This window comes from Pongo abelii, chromosome 6 (assembly GCF_028885655.2).
Source record: "Pongo abelii isolate AG06213 chromosome 6, NHGRI_mPonAbe1-v2.0_pri, whole genome shotgun sequence".
Lineage (NCBI taxonomy): Eukaryota > Metazoa > Chordata > Mammalia > Primates > Hominidae > Pongo > Pongo abelii.
Window position 1 is genome coordinate 2,297,206 of NC_071991.2, and position 16,478 is coordinate 2,313,683.

Below are 16,478 nucleotides of genomic sequence, written 5' to 3' on the forward strand. Positions count from 1 at the left end.
TGCTCACGAATCAGCAAGTGCACCCACATTTCTGTGACTACATCAAATCTACTCTTAACCGTCGGGAAGGAAAACAAAGTGAAATATGTACAAGTTTCGTGTGAAAAAGAATCTTCCTTTTCTCTAGAGCCAAGAGAACAGGCTCAAACCAAATAAACTAGCCATACGATCTTCTAAATGCCCCAGTGTGTTCACAGTGAACACATGACTTTCACATGCCAAAAAATCATCTGGACAGACAGGAGGGAGGGGAGAGAAGAAGGGAGGGAAGAAAGAGAAAAAACTCCAGGCCTGCTTATAGCCAGGACTCCTGACCATACGCACGGAAGAATTAAGCCAGAAAATTCCAGCCGCCTTACGGACAAGAAGTCACCGTACACCCTGCACGAAGCGGCAAAAGCAAATCAGAGATCCTACGCCCAGCTTGCAAAGAAAAAACCAAAACAAGGAATAATGTTTAAAAAGTCAGTTTGGTTTTTAATACAGAGTGAGTTCTAAATCGAAAAAAAAAGTGTTTTTTTTTTTTACATGTTGGCGCACACCTGTAATCCCAGCTACTCAGGAGGTTGAGGCAGGAGAATTATCGCTTAAACTCAGGAAGCGGAGGTTGTGGTGAGCCCAGATCGCGCCACTACACTCCAGCCTGGGTGACAGAGACTCTGTCTCAAAAAAAAAAAAAGTTTAAAATAAGTTTTCTCTATTAAGCATGTATTAATTTTTATGATTTTTCTGATTATTAAAATAAGATAATCTTCCAAGAAAGAATGTAAACTCAGTAATGATTACCAAGTGGTCATATGTTGGTGAAGAATTTGAACTGTGATTGCATGAGAATCTGAAAGAGCTCAAAAAACACATTTTAAATCAAAGACACTTCTTTAACTCTCGATTGCTCTCAAACATCTTAATAACTTCTATGTACAAGTTCCAATCATTAGAAAGCTATGCTTTCAAATATCAATTTACTAAACTAGCATGTCCATATCTTTTTTTTTTTTTTTTTTTGAGAGACAGAGTCTCACTCTGTTGCCCAGGCTGGAGTGCTGTGGCACGATCTTGGCTCACTGCAACCTCCATCTCCCAGATTCAAGCGATTCTCCTGCCTCAGCCTCCAGAGTAGCTGGGATGACAGGCATGCACCAATATGCCCAGCTAATTTTTGTATTTTTAGTAGAAACAGGCTTTCACCATGTTGGCCAGGCTGGTCTCAAACTCCTGACCTCAAATGATCCACCCACCTCGGCCTCCCAAAGTGCTGGGATTACAGGCATGAGCCACCGCGCCTGGCCAGATGCCCATATTTTCAAAGTAAATTTTAATTAAGAAAAAGACCACGTGCAATGGCTAGCGCCTACAATCCCAGCACTTTGGGAGGCTGAGGCAAGAGGATCGCCTGAGCCCAAGAGTTAAAGACCACCCTGGGCAACATAATGAGATGCCATCTCTACAAAAAATAAAATTATGGGCATGGTGGTGCAACCTGTAGTCCCAGCTACTCAGGAGGCTAAGGCAGGAGGATTGCTTGAACCCAAGAGTTCACGGCTGCGGTATGCCAAGACTGGGCCACTGCACTCCAGCCTGGATGACAGAGTACGACCCTGTCTCTAAAAACGAAAAGGAAAAAAAAAAAACATCATTTCAAATGGGGTACACTGCCAGGTGACGGACCACGCACTGCAGAACGGGCAGAAACACCAGGAGGAGGAGCCCGGCTTTCTGCAGGAATAAAGGTTATGCTCACTAATGGGACTTCAATACTCTATCAAACTGACACCCCTTGAAGCAGCGCACACAGCCCATAAGACACAGCGCCTGGACAATACACCCTAAACTAATGCAGTCCCACAGACAGAAAACAGATGAGACGAGGGAGGCCAGCTTGGCCCCAGGCTGGAAAGGCTGTGGACGCAGGATGGGATCTGGCTCAGAGAGCTCCTGGCTGAAACCCAGCCTCCATCATTTCCTGGCCGTGTGGCCTAGCGCGCAGCCGCCTCTGAGCTTACCGTTCAAATCCGTGCGGTGGCTGTAAGGATGCCCTCACCCCTGGGCCTGGCCGTCGCCATCTATGCCCTGATACTACAGCAACCCCCCGCAGGCCCCTCGAACGGCAGCCCCTCCCCACTCCAACCCTTCTGGCACCAAACTGCTTCACTGTGGGCTTCAGACCCAACCCGGAACCTGGACTTGGAAGTGTCCTGCCCCTGAAATGCCGCTCACTATCTGTCAGACCCTGGGAGGGAAGCGGCCCCTCAGATCCCAGGCTGAGGGCCTCAGAATTCAGTGAGGCAGAAAATAACTAGCAAATAGAAAACATTCAATAAGTGTCCCTGACTTCCTTCCAGATTTACCACGCTCCAATCCGAAAAGATTCTGCAAATCTACCCACTAAAACTCAGAATGCATTCCCCTCTCAGCAAGTTTTCGGTGGCGGTCAGCTCCCCAGACTGGCTCACAAATTGGTGCCTTCCACACGATGCGTGAGTCACACTTGGATGCTCCACTTGCAAAGATAAACTGTGAGAGGGGCTGGGCAGCTGTCACAGAAACCAGGCAGGCGGTGAGGGGCAAAGTCAGGCCCAAGTCAGCCACTGGCCCACTGTGACCCCTCTTTGCAACAAAAAAAGGGGAAACAACCCAAAAGCAACATTCAAGATCCTTTCAGCCTCACAAGGTTGTGAATCTCCAAGTGAGTTATCCACAAGTCAGAAGGTAACGAAACTTCAAACACACACACCCGTCTCCCGCCCAGTGTCTTTCACTAGGAACTTCAGACAGTAAAGACCCAGAGCAGGCGAGCGCCACATTCTTTTCACAGCTGACATCTCGGGCCTCCCACCCCAGAGTCCACAGCTTTAGAAACAAAAAGGATTGGCCGGGCGCAGTGGCTCACGCCTGAATTCCCAGCACTTTGGGAGGCCGAGGCAGGCGGATCACCTGAGGTCAGGAGTTTGAGGCCTGCCTGGCCAACGTGGCGAAATTCCATCTCTACTAAGCACACAAAAATTAGCTGGGCATGGCCAGGCGCGGTGGCTCACGCCTGTAATCCCAGCACTTTGGCAGGCCAAGGCGGGTGGATCACGAGGTTAGGAGATCGAGACCATCCTGGCTAACATGGTGAAACCCTGTCTCTACTAAAAATACAAAAAATTAGCCAGGCATGGTGGCAGAAGCCTGTAGTCCCAGCTACTCGGGAGGCTGAGGCAGGAGAATGGCATGAACCCGGGAGGCGGAGCTTGCAGTGAGCAGAGATCGTGCCACTGCACTCCAGCCTGGGCGACAGAGCAAGACTCCGTCTCAAAAAAAAAAAAAAAAAAAGAAACAAACAAACAGGATTTGCCGACAAACCCCATGCAAAGACGCTCCCCCTTCATCAGAGCACACCTTCTGCAAATGCTGACCTCGGCAGAAGTCACAGGCCCTGCCAGCCACGGCACAGGTCGCACGGGACAGACACTGGAGGTTCCCAAGCAGCACAGCTGCAGCTGTTGCCTGGAGGCCAAGCTCGCCCCGGACTGGCCCGCACACTACTTCCTGCCGACCCAGTGGTGGGGCTACACTGAGCACTCGGAGACACCCCCAACTCCAGGCCCGCACAGCCCAGGCACTCCCTGGGGTTCCCCATGCCGGTGGAGAGACTTTCAGGGCCAGTGCTTTCAGAGCCAGGACAGGGCATGGGCCTTCCCAAGGAGACCGCGAGTGTGGTTCCTACCGTCCCGTTTAGTGGCGGGGAGGACCTGAATGCGCGCATTCCCATGGACTCCAAGTTCCCTGCTCTTCCACGACACAAGGCTGCTGTCCCCAGCGGCCAGTTCCCTAAAACGGACGGGATATCAGGACCAGCAACGATGGCACAGCGTCCCAGGGCTAAATTCTCCAAAGTGGGTGCGTATCAGAATCACCTGGTGGGCTCCTTCAAACACAGATGACTGGGCCCACCCCCAGAGTCTCTCCAACAGGAGGGCTGGCGTGGGGCCTGGGAATCTGCTTTTTTTGGAGGGGGTGCCAGAGTCTTTCTCTGTCACCCAAGCTAGAGTGCAGTGGCACAATCTCGGCTCACTGCAACCTCAGTGTCCAGGGTTCAAGCGATTCTCATGCCTCAACCTCCCGAGTAGCTGGGATTACAGGCATGTGCCACCACACCTGGCTAATTTTGTATTTTTAGTAGAGATGGGGTTTCATCATGTTGACCAGGCTTGTCCTGAACTCCTGACCTCAAGTGATCTACCCGCTTCTGCCTCCCAAACTGCTGGGATTACAGGCACCTGCCACCACGCCTGGCTAATTTTTGTATTTTTAGTAGAGATGGGGTTACACCATGTTGTCCAGGCTGGTCTCGAACTCCTGACCTCAGATGATTCACCCACCTCGGCCTCCCATAGTGTTGGGATGACAGGCGTGAGCCACCACACCTGGCCTGGAATCTGCATTTCTAACAAGTTCCCAGATGCTGCTGCTGGTCAGGGGCCACAGTTTGAAAGCGCTTGTCATAGGGCAACAGAAAGAGAAGGAACTCGATCACTTGTCCCGACCCCTCCCCCAAAGTAGAATGGAAATCAGGTTTTTGTGAACACTGCTTTTATTTCTTTTTTTTTTTTTTTTTGAGACAGAGTCTCGCTCTGTTGCCCAGACTGGAGTGCAATGGTGCAATCTCAGCTCACTACAACCTCCACCTCCCAGGTTTAAGCGATTCTCCTGCCTCAGCCTCCTACTGAGTAGCTGGGATTACAGGTGCGCACCACCACGCCCAGCTAATTTTTTGTGTTTTTAGTAGAGACAGAGTTTCACCATGTTGGCCAGGCTGGTCTCGATCTCCTGACCTCGTGATCCGCCCGCCTCAGCCTCCCAAACTGCTGGGATTACAGGCGTAAGCCACCGTGCCTGGCCCACTGCTTTTATTTCTTCATCTGGATGGGGAGAATGAAAAACGACAAGTCAGACTACACCTTTTCCACTGAAATCAAATGAAAGACAGTCCACAGATGTCCTCAGTTTTCAACGTGAATATTCCTTCTTCCACTCACAAACACTTTCTACCCTGGATTAAAACCTTCTCTACTTACACATTCTGAGTCGGCTAATAAATAAATAAGTAAATTAATTAAAACTTCTTGGCTGGGCGGGGTGCCTCACGCCTGTAAATCCCAGCACTTTTGGAGGCTTGAGGCAGGTGATCACAAGGTCAGGGGATCAAGACCATCCTGGCTAACACGGTGAAACCCCGTCTCTACTAAAAATACAAAAAATTAGCCGGACGTGGTGGCGGGCACCTGTAGTTCCAGCTACTCGGGAGGCTGAGGCAGGAGAATGGCGTGAACCCGGGAGGCAGAGCTTGCAATGAGCCGAGATCGCGCCATGGCACTCCAGTCTGGGTAACACAGCGAGACTCCATCTCAAAAAAAAAAAAAAAGAAAAAGAAAAAAAATTAGTTAGGCATGGTGGCAGGCGCCTGTAGTCCCAGCTACTTGGGAGGCTTGGGAAGAGAATTGCTTGAACCCGGGAGGCAGGGGTTGCGGTGAGCCAAGATCGCGCCACTGCATTCCAGCCTGGGCAACAGAGTGAGACTCTTGTCTCAAAACAAAAAAACCTTCTCTAAGCTACTATGTTATTCTGAAATTAACAAACTGTTCTCAGGAAATGGAAGCAGAAGTTTCCTCATCCATATTATAGCCCTGGCATTAGACAGGAGAGTTTGGCAGCTCTGTGGCCAGGGAACAGCAGGAACGCCCCTCGAACGTGGAGAAATAGAGATGCTTCTGTCACAGGCAGCACACTTCACCCACGATCCTCTCATGCCCAAGACAGCTCCCCTAACTACTGTGCTAACTACCGTACAGGTCTCATACTTGCTTTTTCTATTTTTTTAATTTGAGACAGGATCTTTCTCTGTTGCCTAGGCTGGAATGCAGTGGCATGATCACAACTCACTGTTGCCAGGACCTCCTGGGCTCAAGCAATCCTCCCACCTCAGCCTCCCAAGTAGCTGGAACTACAAATATAGTACAAGTGTGTACCACCACGCCCAGCTAATTTTTGTATTTTTGGTAGATATGGGTGGGGTCTCACTATGTTGCCCAGGCTGGTCTCGAACTCCTGGACTCAGGCGATCCTCCCACTTCAACCTCCCAAAGTGCTGGGATTACAGGCGAGAGCCACCGCACCCAGCCTAGGTCGTATACTTTAAACAGTACCTTTTTCCTTTTTTTTTTTTTTTTTTCTTTTTTGAGAGGGAGTCTTGCTCTGTCTCCCAGGCTGGAATGCGGTGGCACTATCTCGGCTCACTTCAACCTCCAAGTCCCGGGTTCGAGCAATTCTCCTGTCTCAGCCTCCAGAGTAGCTGGGATTACAGGCACACGCCACCACGCCTGGCTAATTTTTGTATTTTTGGTAGAGACAAGGTTTCACCATGATGGCCAGGCTGGTCTTGAACTCCTGAACTCAGGTGATCCGCCTGCCTCGGCCTCCCAAAGTGCTGGGATTACAGACGAGAGCCACCGCACCCAGCCTAGGTCGTATACTTTAAACACAAACTTTTCATAGCCTCAATTTCATTAACCTTAAGGTTTATTTTTAATACCTTATTTAATGTGATGTAACATTAAGATATTTTGAAATAAAGTCACTCCATCCCTACAACCTGTATACATCTATATTCATTTTTGCATATTACTTTCCATGTGCATAAAGCTATAATGTGCCATACGGACTATTTTATTATTTAAATTTTTTTTTTTTTTTTGAGATGGAGTCTTGCTATTTTGCCCAGGCTGGAGTGATGTGGCACAATCTCAGCTCACTGCAAGCTCCACCTCCCGGGTTCACGCCATTCTCCTGACTCAGCCTCCTGAGTAGCTGGGACTACAGGCGCCCGCAACCACGCCCAGCTAATTTTTTGTATTTTTAGTAGAGATGGGGTTTCACTGTGTTAGCCAGGATGGTCTCAATCTCCTGACCTCGTGATCCACTCCCCTCAGCCTCCCAAAGTGCTGGGATTACAGGCATGAGCCACTGCACCCAGCCTAAATTTTTTATAGATTTTATATTTTTAAAAAATTAATTTTTTGGCCAGGCAAGGTGGCTCACGCCTGTGATCCCAGCACTTTGGGAGGCCGAGGTGGGCAGATCACAAGGTCAGGAGTTCAAGACCAGCCTGGCCAACATGGTGAAACTCCATCTCTACTAAACATACAAAAATTAGCCAGGCGTGGTGGTGGGCACCTGTAATCCCAGCTACTCGGGAGGCTGAGGCAGAGAATTGCTTGAACTCAGGAGGCAGAGGTTGCAGTGAGCCGAGATTGTGCCACTGTACTCCAGCCTGGGTGACAGAGTGAGACTCTGTCTCAAAAAAAATAATAATAATAATTTTTCATAGAGATAGGGTCTCGCCATGTTGCCCAGGCTAGTCTGAAACTCCTGGGCTCAAGCAATCCAGCCTGGGCAACAGAGCAAGACTCTGTTTCAAAAAAAAAAGATTGATGAAAAAAATACTAAAAGTGATTATTGTCCAGGCGGGGTGCCTCACACCTGTAATTCCAGTACTTTCGGAGGTTGAAGCAGGTGGATCCATTGAGTGAGGAGTCCGAGACCAACCTGGCCAACATGGAGAAACCCATCTCTACTAAAAATACAAAAATTAGACGGGTGTGGTGGCGCATGCCTGTAATCCCAGCTACTAGGGAGGCTGAGGCAGGAGAATCACTTGAACCTGGGAGGCAGAGGTTGCAATGAGCCGAGATCACGCCATTGCACTCCAGCCTGGGCAACAAGAGCAAAACTCCATCTCAAAAATAATAATAATACAAAAATTAGCTACACATGCTGGCAGGCACCTGTAGTCCCAGCTACTTGGGAGACTGAGGCAGGAGAATCGCTTGAACCCAGAAGGTGGAGGTTGCACTGAGCTGAGATCACACCGCTGCACTCCAGCCTGGGCAACAGAGTGAGACTCCGTCTCAAAAAAAACCAAAAAAATAAAAAACAACAACAACAAAAAAACTCTATATAGAGGCTGGGCGCAGTGGCTCATGCCTGTAATCCCAACACTTTGGGATTGCAGTGAGCCAGGATAGCACCATTGCACTCCTGCCTGGGCGAGCAGGAAAAAAAAAAAGAAAGAAAGAACTATGCTTCATGGTGTTCTGGGAAAAACCCTTCAACTTGGCTACACTCTTCAGTGTGGCTGTGTGGCTCACTGTGCTTTTGAACACACTGGTGGTGTTGTCATGTGTTCTGGACCATCCACGGAGCCTACAATTCAATTTTCAGGTACTGGCCGGGCAGAGTGGCTCACGCCTGTAATCCCAGCACTGTGGGAGGCTGAGGTGGGCGGATTACCTGAGGTCAGGAGTTCGAGACCAGCCTGGCCACCATGGTGAAACCCCATCTCTACTAATAATACAAAAATTAGCCAGGCAGGGTGATGTGTGCCCGTAATCTCAGCTACTCGGGAGGCTGAGGAAGGAGAATCACTTGAACCTGAGAGACGGAGGTAGAGGTTGCTGTGAGCCAAGATTGCACCACTGCACTCCAGCCTAGGCGACAGAGCAAGACTGTCTTAAAAAAAAAAAGAAAGAAAAATTCAAATACTATCTTTGTAGAAAATCTTAGTGAATATTTTTATGGCATCCAGAGATAAATTTCTGTCATGGATATATTAAATTTACAGTGAAAACACACACACACACACCATGTTACAGACACACATCATTCCCCTCCTCTCCCTTTCCCTACTCAAAGTGAGTGCTGTTCTAGAGCTGATGGGTACCGTTTCCAGGCAGGTGTTTCTCGACTGTCAGCTCAGTGAGTTTTCTACATGACTGCCCCAGTGCTATCACACCCAGAGAACCAACAGCAGAATTAGCATCGATGCCTGCTCAGAACCTGTCAGTCACCACCCCAAGAGTAACCACTGACTTCTCAAGCTCAGGAGTTTTTGGGAGGTTTGCCTGTTTTGGGGGTTTTTGTTTTTGAGACAGGGTCTCACTCTATCGCCCAGGCTGGAGTGCAGTGGTGCAGTCACAGCTCACTGTAGCCTTGACCTCCCTGGCTCAAGCAATCCTCTCATCTCAGCCTCTTGAGTGTAGCTGGGACCACAGGCACATGCCACCACACCCAGCTAATTTTTGTATTTTTTGTAGAGATGACGTTTCCCCATGTTGCTCAGGCTGGTCTCCAACTCCCAATCTCAAGCAGTCCTCCTTCCTCAGCCTCCAAAAGTGCTGGGATTACAGGTGTGAGCCCCTGCGCCTGCCTGTTTTTATATTATGTAACCATGGTCGAAAGTCAGTTCCTTTGTTCCTGATGTCTTTCCCTCAGCATCAGGCTGTGAGACCTGTTGTGCACGTGGCTGTGGGGCGCTGGCTGCCCCTACGGTGGGCGCCGCTGCGTGACTATGTGTCCTCGTCGCCTCCTCCTCCCTCTGCTGCAGGGCATCTGGGAGGGTTCCAGCGCCTCCCTGTTCCACACGGTGCTGTTACGAACATTCCAGCACGTGGCTCTTGGTGGACATATGTGCGCCTTTCTGTTGGCTCCATAACATATCTAAAAGTGAAATTGCTGGATCACAGGATCTGCATATGTTCAGCTTGGTAAATATTTCAGTTTTCCAAAGTGACTGAGCCAATTCGCACTCCCACCAGCAAGAGCTCCAGCTGCCTCGCACGCGGGCCAACATTCAGCATTTTCCGTCTGTCTTCCCTCATTCCAGGAGGCCTGTGCCTCTTTTAACATAGTTGCCATCCATTAATTCACTGTTCCATCTAGATGCTTTTCCCTTTACGTTATAACCACCGTTCCATATTCCCAATCCTCAGGCAGGAAGCAAAAATTCTGTTTTTTTCTTTTTTTTAATGCTGTGAGGATACATTCACTAGATTGCCAAGGCAGTAATGCAGTTACTCTCTGAACATAATTTCAGAAGAAAAGTCTTGATGCTTTTCTGTTAGTAAAACGTAGTACTGTTCACTTGGGTATAAAAAAGCCATTTGGGCCAGGCACTGTGGCACGCACCTATAGTCCCAGCTATTCGGGAGGCTGAGCCAGAGGCTAGTGAGCCATGATCGAGCCACTACACTCCTGCCTGGGCAACACAGCAAGACTCCATTTCAAAAAATAAAAATAAGGCCAGCATGATGGCACACAACTGTAATGCCAACACTTTGGGAGGCTGAGGTGGGTGGATCACCTGAGGTCAGGAGTTCGGGACCAGCCTGGCCAACATGGTGAAACCCCATCTCTACTAGAAATGCAAAAATTAGCCGGGCATGGTGGTGCACGTAATCCCAGCTACTCGGGAGGCTGAGGAAGGAAAATCGCTTGAACCCGGGAGGTGGAGGTTGCAGTGAGCCAAGATTGCACCACGGCACTCCAGCCTGGGCAACAAGAGCAAAACGCTGCCTCTAAATAAATGAAAAAATAAATAAATAAAGCCAGTGCAATGGCTCATACCTGTAATCCCAGCACTTTTGGAGGCCAAGATGGGCGGATCACTGGAGGCCAGGAGTTCAAGACCAGCCAGGACAACACAGTCAGACTCAGTCTCTACTAAAAATACAAATAAAATTAGCCAGGCCACGGTGGTGCATGCCTGTAATTCCAGCTACTCCAGAGGCTGAGGCACGAGAATCTCTTGAACCCAGGAGGTAGAAGCTGCAGTGAGCCGAGATCATACCACTGCACTCCAGCCTCAGTGACAGAATGAGACTCTGTCTCAAAAAATTAAAAAAAGAAAAGAAAAATAACAGTGCCCAGCACATAATAGATGCTAAATAAACATCTGCTGAATGAATGAAAATAATCTAATTCACATGAGCAAGAAAGCCATATAACTTCATTTGGGGCCAGGAGGGTGGCCAACGCAGGGCGACAGCCGCATGCCCTCCCAGCGCCTGTGAGGTCTCATGGTGATCAGGACCACGCCTCAGTCAGCCACAGCACCAAGCAAAAGCTGCTAACACAAAGAGAACGTGGTCAACAGGCCCTGCCACACTGAGTCCCGAGAGTGACCTCCGCACGAGGCAGAGAATCTTCCCTCCTCCAACACAGCCTCTCTGCCAGTTCTCAGCTACATCCTTTTCCCCAAGGAGAACATGAGGAGGAACCCAGGTGAGGAAACACTGCCGCATCGTCCGGACAACCAACCTACAGTCAGAGAAGAAGGTTGCTGTTTTCCTGCAATGGTCTCAGTGTATCTACCTTGAGGCAAAGTATAAACAGTCTTGTAGCTGGGCACTGGCTCATGCCTGTAATCCCAGAACTTTGGGAGGCTGAGGATGGAGAGGATCACTTGAGCCCAGGAGTTTGAGACCAACCTGGGCAACACGGCAAGACCCTATTTCTACCAAAAAAAGAAAAAAAAAAAAAAAAACAGTCAGGTGTGGTGGTGTGAATCTGTAGTTCCAGCTGCTTCCAAAGCTGAGGCAGGAGGGTTGTTTGAGCCCAGAAGTTCAAGGCTGCAGTAAGCTATGATCATGCTACTGCAGTCCAGCCTGGGGAGCAGAAGAGACCCTGTTTAAAAAAAAAGAAAGAAACTAGGCCGGATGTGGTGGCCTACACCTGTAATCCCAGCACTTTGGGAGGCCAAGGCGGGTGGATCACTTGAGCTCAGGAGTTTGGGACCAGCATGGCCAACATGGCGAAACTCTGTCTCTACTAAAAATACAAAAATTAGCTGGGTGTGGTGGCACATGCCTGTAATCTCAGCTACTCGGAAGGCTGAAGCACAAGAATCACTTGAACCCAGGAGGCAGAGGCTGCAGGGAGCCAAGATCATGGCACTGCACTCCAGCCTGGGTTATAGAGCGAGACTCCGTCTCAAAAAGAAAAAAAAAAAAAAAAAGGAAACCAGTCTCGTAAGGCCCAACCCCCTGGTCCTGATTACTGAGAATTTCTGAAATGAGTTCTCTCCAGGCTCCAAGCTCAGTTCAAACCCCACTTCAACAATGAAGTAACTTCCCAGCCCAGTTAAGGGTCTATCAGTCCTTCCCTCCTTCACACTCCCACAACTGGCTTCACTCTCCTTTTTGAACCTTCCTCAACCTGTCTCATTCACGGGCTTCTCCCAAACTAAAACAAACACTCCCTTAGAGAGCTGTGGCTTCCCACTGCTGCCTATCATGGGAGGAGCATATCACAGGTGCACCCAGAAGACGTCTAATGACGGACAACTGGATACCCACCTTCAAAAGCATGAAGCCCGGGTGGGCACACTGGCTCATGCCTGTAATCCCAACACTCTGGGAGGCCGAGGTGGATGGATCACCTGAGGTCAGGAGTTCAACACCAGCCTGACCAACATGGTGAAACCCTGTCTCTACTAAAAATACAAAATTAGCCAGGTGTGGTGGTGCATGCCTGTAATCCCAGCTACTCGGGAGGCTGAAGCAGGAGAATTGCTTGAACCCAGGAGGTGAGGGTTGCAGTGAGCCAAGGTAGTGCCATTGTACTCCAGCCTGGGTGACAAAGTGAGACTCCATCTCAAAAATTAAAAAAAGAGGCCAGGCCAGGCACAGTGGCTCACGCCTGTAATCCCAGCACTTTGGGAGGCCGAGGCGGGAGGATCACGAGGTCAGGAGTTGGAGACCTGCCTGGCCAACATGGTGAAACCCCATCTCTACTAAAAATACAAAAATTAGCTGGGTGTGGTGGTGCGTGCCAGTAATCCCAGCTACTCAGGAGGCTGAGGCAGAACTGCTTGAACTGGTACCCGGGAGGCGGAGGTTGCAGTGAGCCGAGATCACACCAGTGCACTCCAGCCTGGGCAACAAGAGTGAAACTCTGTCTCAAAAAAAAAAAAAAAAATAGAGGCCGAGCGCAGTGGCTCATGCCTGTAATCCCAGCACTTTGGGAGGCCGAGGTGGGTGGATCACGAGGTCAGGAGTTCAAGACCAGCCTGGCCAACACAGTGAAACCCTGTCTCTACTAGAAATACAAAAAATTAGCTGGGCATGGTGGTGGGCACCCGTAATCTCAGCTACTCGGGAGGCTGAGGCCAGAGAATCATTTGAACCTGGGAGGCAGAGGTTGCAGTGAGCCGAGATCACGCCATTGCACCCCAGCGCAGGCGACAAGTGCGAGACTCCGTCTCAAAATAAATAAATAAATAAGAAAAAAATAAAAAAAAAAGATGCTCAACCACAGTAAGATGTCACCACCCCCACCACAATGGCTATAATCACAAAGACAGGCAGTCACCGGTACTGGCAAGGACTTCGAGATTGGAGCCCTCATACAGTGCTGGTGTCTGGAAGTCTACCAGACACTTCATAGACCATCTCTTTGTTCCTAAAAACACTCTAAGTAGGTACATTTGTGATCTCATTTTACAGATGCAGAAATCGGAGGCCCAGCAGGTGATGACCTGCCCAAGGTCACAGAGCCAGCAAGGTGGCTGTGGGGACAGAACATGTACCAGGCTACTCAGTGACACCAGAGCCTGGGCTCCCTCCCTGGTGGCCTCATTCAACACCCAAAAACATGTAAGCAGGAGCAGGAGCTGGAGCCGCAGGTCTGTCTGTGACCATCAACAAGCAGTTCACCCCTCTGCACTCTGAGGTCCCTTCTCTAAAATGAGATCAAGGCCAGCAGCAGCTCACACCTGTAATCCCAGCACTTTGGGAGGCCGAAGAGGGAGGATCACTTGAGCCAGGAGTTGGAGACCAGCCCCGGGAACAGGGCAATACGCCATCTCTACAAAAAAATAAAAATAGTCAGGCATAGTGGTGCACACCTGTGGTCCCAGCTACTTGGGAAGCTGAGGTAGGAGGATCATTTGAGCCCCAGGAGTTCAAGGCTACAGTGAGCTATGATTGTGCTACTGCATTCCAGCCTGGGTAACAGAATAAGACCCTGTCTCCTAAAATATAAAAATAAATAAAATAAAATAATAAAGGACAAGACCATCCACCTCACTGTTTGGTTCCAAGAATTCAAAACAGAAAATGTAGGCTGGGCGCGGTGGCTCACGCCTATTATCCCAGCACTTTGGGAGGCCAAGGCGGGCAGATCACTTGAGGTCAGGAATTCGAGACCAGCCTGGCCAACACGGTGAAACACCATATCTAATAAAAATACAAAAATTAGCCGAGCGTGGTGGCACGCACCTGTAATCCCAGCTACTCGGGAGTCTGAGGCTCGAGAACTGCTTGAACCCAGGAGGCAGAGGCTGCAGTGAGCCGAGATCGTGCCATTGCACCCAGCCTGGGCAACAGAGGGATACTCCATCACAAAACAAAAAAAAAGAGGCCAGGCGCGGAGGCGCACACCTGTAATCTCAGCACTTTGGGAGGCCAAGGCAGGTGGATCACCTGAGAACAGGAGTGCAAGACTAGCCTGGCCAACATGGTGAAACCCTGTCTCTACTAAAAATACAAAAATTAGCCAGGCGTGGTGGCAGGTGCCTGTAATCCCAGCAAAAAAAAAAAAAAGAAAAGAAAGGAAATGTGTTTCTGTTGCTTTTGGGGCCTCGGGCATAAATTCTTTGCCTTGGCCTATATCTCCCAATGTTATCTTCTAGAGTTGTTATAGTTTCAGGTCTTAGATTTAAGTCTTTGATCCATCTTGAGTTGATTTTTGCATATGGTGAGAGAGAGCGACCCAGTTTCATTCTTTTGCATGTGGCTATCCAGTTTTCCCAGCACCACTTATTAACCAGGGCGTCCTTTCCCCAGTGATATGTTTTTGTATGTTTTGTCCAAGATCAGTCGCTTGTAAAAATGTAGCTTTATTTCTGGGTTCTCTATGCTGTTCCATGGGTCTGTGTGCACTTTTATAGTAGTATCATGCTATTTTGGTTACTACAGCCTTAGAGATTAACTTGAATCAGGTAATGCAATCCCTCCAAATTCATTCCTTTTGCTTAGGATTGCTTTGGCTTTTTGGGCTCATTGTTTCCATGTGAATTTTTGGATTTTTTTCTAATTCTGTGAAAAATGACGTTGGTATCTTGATAGGAATCGCATTGACTCTGTAGATTGCTTTGGGCAGTGTGGTCATTTTCACAATATTGATTCTACCAATCCCTGAGCACGGGATGTTTCTCCATTTGTTTGTGTCATCTATGATTTATTTCATCAGTGTTTTATTGTTCTCCTTGTAGAGATCTTTCACATCCTTGGGTAACTATATTCCTAGGGTGTTTGGTTGTTGTTATTGCAGCTATTGTAAATGGGAATGAATTCTTGATTTGATTCTCAGCTTGGTCGCTGCTGGCAGATAGCAGTGCTACTGATTTGTGTACATTGATTTTGTAACCTGAAACTTCACTGAATTCTTTTCTCAAATCTAGGAGTCTTCTAGAGGAGTCTTGAGGGTGTTCTAGGTATAATATCATATCATCAGCAAACAGAGATATTTTGACTTCCTCTCTTCCAATCCAGATGCACTTTATTTCTCTTGCCTGATTGCTATATAAATGGGGCCTATTTAATACCTTATTTAATGTGATGTAACATTAAGATATTTTGAAATAGCCAGGCGCGGTGGCTCACGCCTGTAATCCCAACACTTTGGGAGGCCGAGGCAGGTGGATCACCTGAGGTCAGGAGTTCGAGATCAGCCTAGCCAACATGGTGAAACCCCATCTCTACAAAAATACAAAAATTAGCCGGGCATGGTGGCGGACACCTGTAATCCCAGCTACTCAGGAGGCTGAGGCATGAGAATCGCTTGAACCTGGGAGGCAGCGGTTGCAGTGAGCCGAGATCACGCCATTGCACTCCAGCCCGGGTGACAAGAGTGAGACTCGTCTCAAAAAAGAAAAAAAAATACACAAATGGCCAACAAATATATGCAGAATGCTCAAAATCACTAATCCATCAGAGAGACATGCAAATTAAAACCACAATGAGATAGTATCTTACCCCGCCAGAATGGCTATTATTAAAAAGTCAAAGAACAATAGATGTTGTCATAGATGTTGTACAAAGGGAATGCTTATACGCTACCGATGGGAATGAAATTAGTACAACCTCTGCGGAAAACAGTATGGAGGTTTCTCAGAGAACTAAAGGCAGATCTACCATTCGATCCAGGAGTCCCACTACTGGGTAATACCCAAAAAGAAAAGAAATAATTACATCAAAAAGGGGCCGGGCATGGTGGCTCACACCTGTAATCCCAGCACTTTGGGAGGCCAAGGCGGGCAGATCACTTGAGGTCAGGAGTTCAAGACCAGCCTGGCCAACATGGTGAAACCCCATCTCTACTAAAAATACAAAATTAGCCAGGCATGGTGGCATGTGCCTATAATCCCAGCTATTTGGGAGGCTGAGGCAGGAGAATCGCTTGAAACCAGGAGGCACAGGTTGCAGTGAGCCGAGATTGTGCCACTGCACTGCAGCCTGGGCAACAAGAGCAAAACTCCACCTCAAAAAAAAAAAAAAATACCTGCACATGCCCGTTTATCGCAGCACAATTCACAGTTGCAAAGATATGGAATCAACCTAAGTACCCGTCAACCGATGAGTAGATGCAGAAAATGTGGT

The 16,478-nt window shown here is 48.6% G+C and overlaps 1 protein-coding gene across 2 annotated transcripts in view; it reads right to left on the minus strand.

The window, feature by feature from the left end:
- Positions 1-16,478, minus strand: part of SNX8 (sorting nexin 8) — a 53,281-nt gene that overhangs the window by 20,811 nt on the left and 15,992 nt on the right. The window lies entirely within an intron of this gene.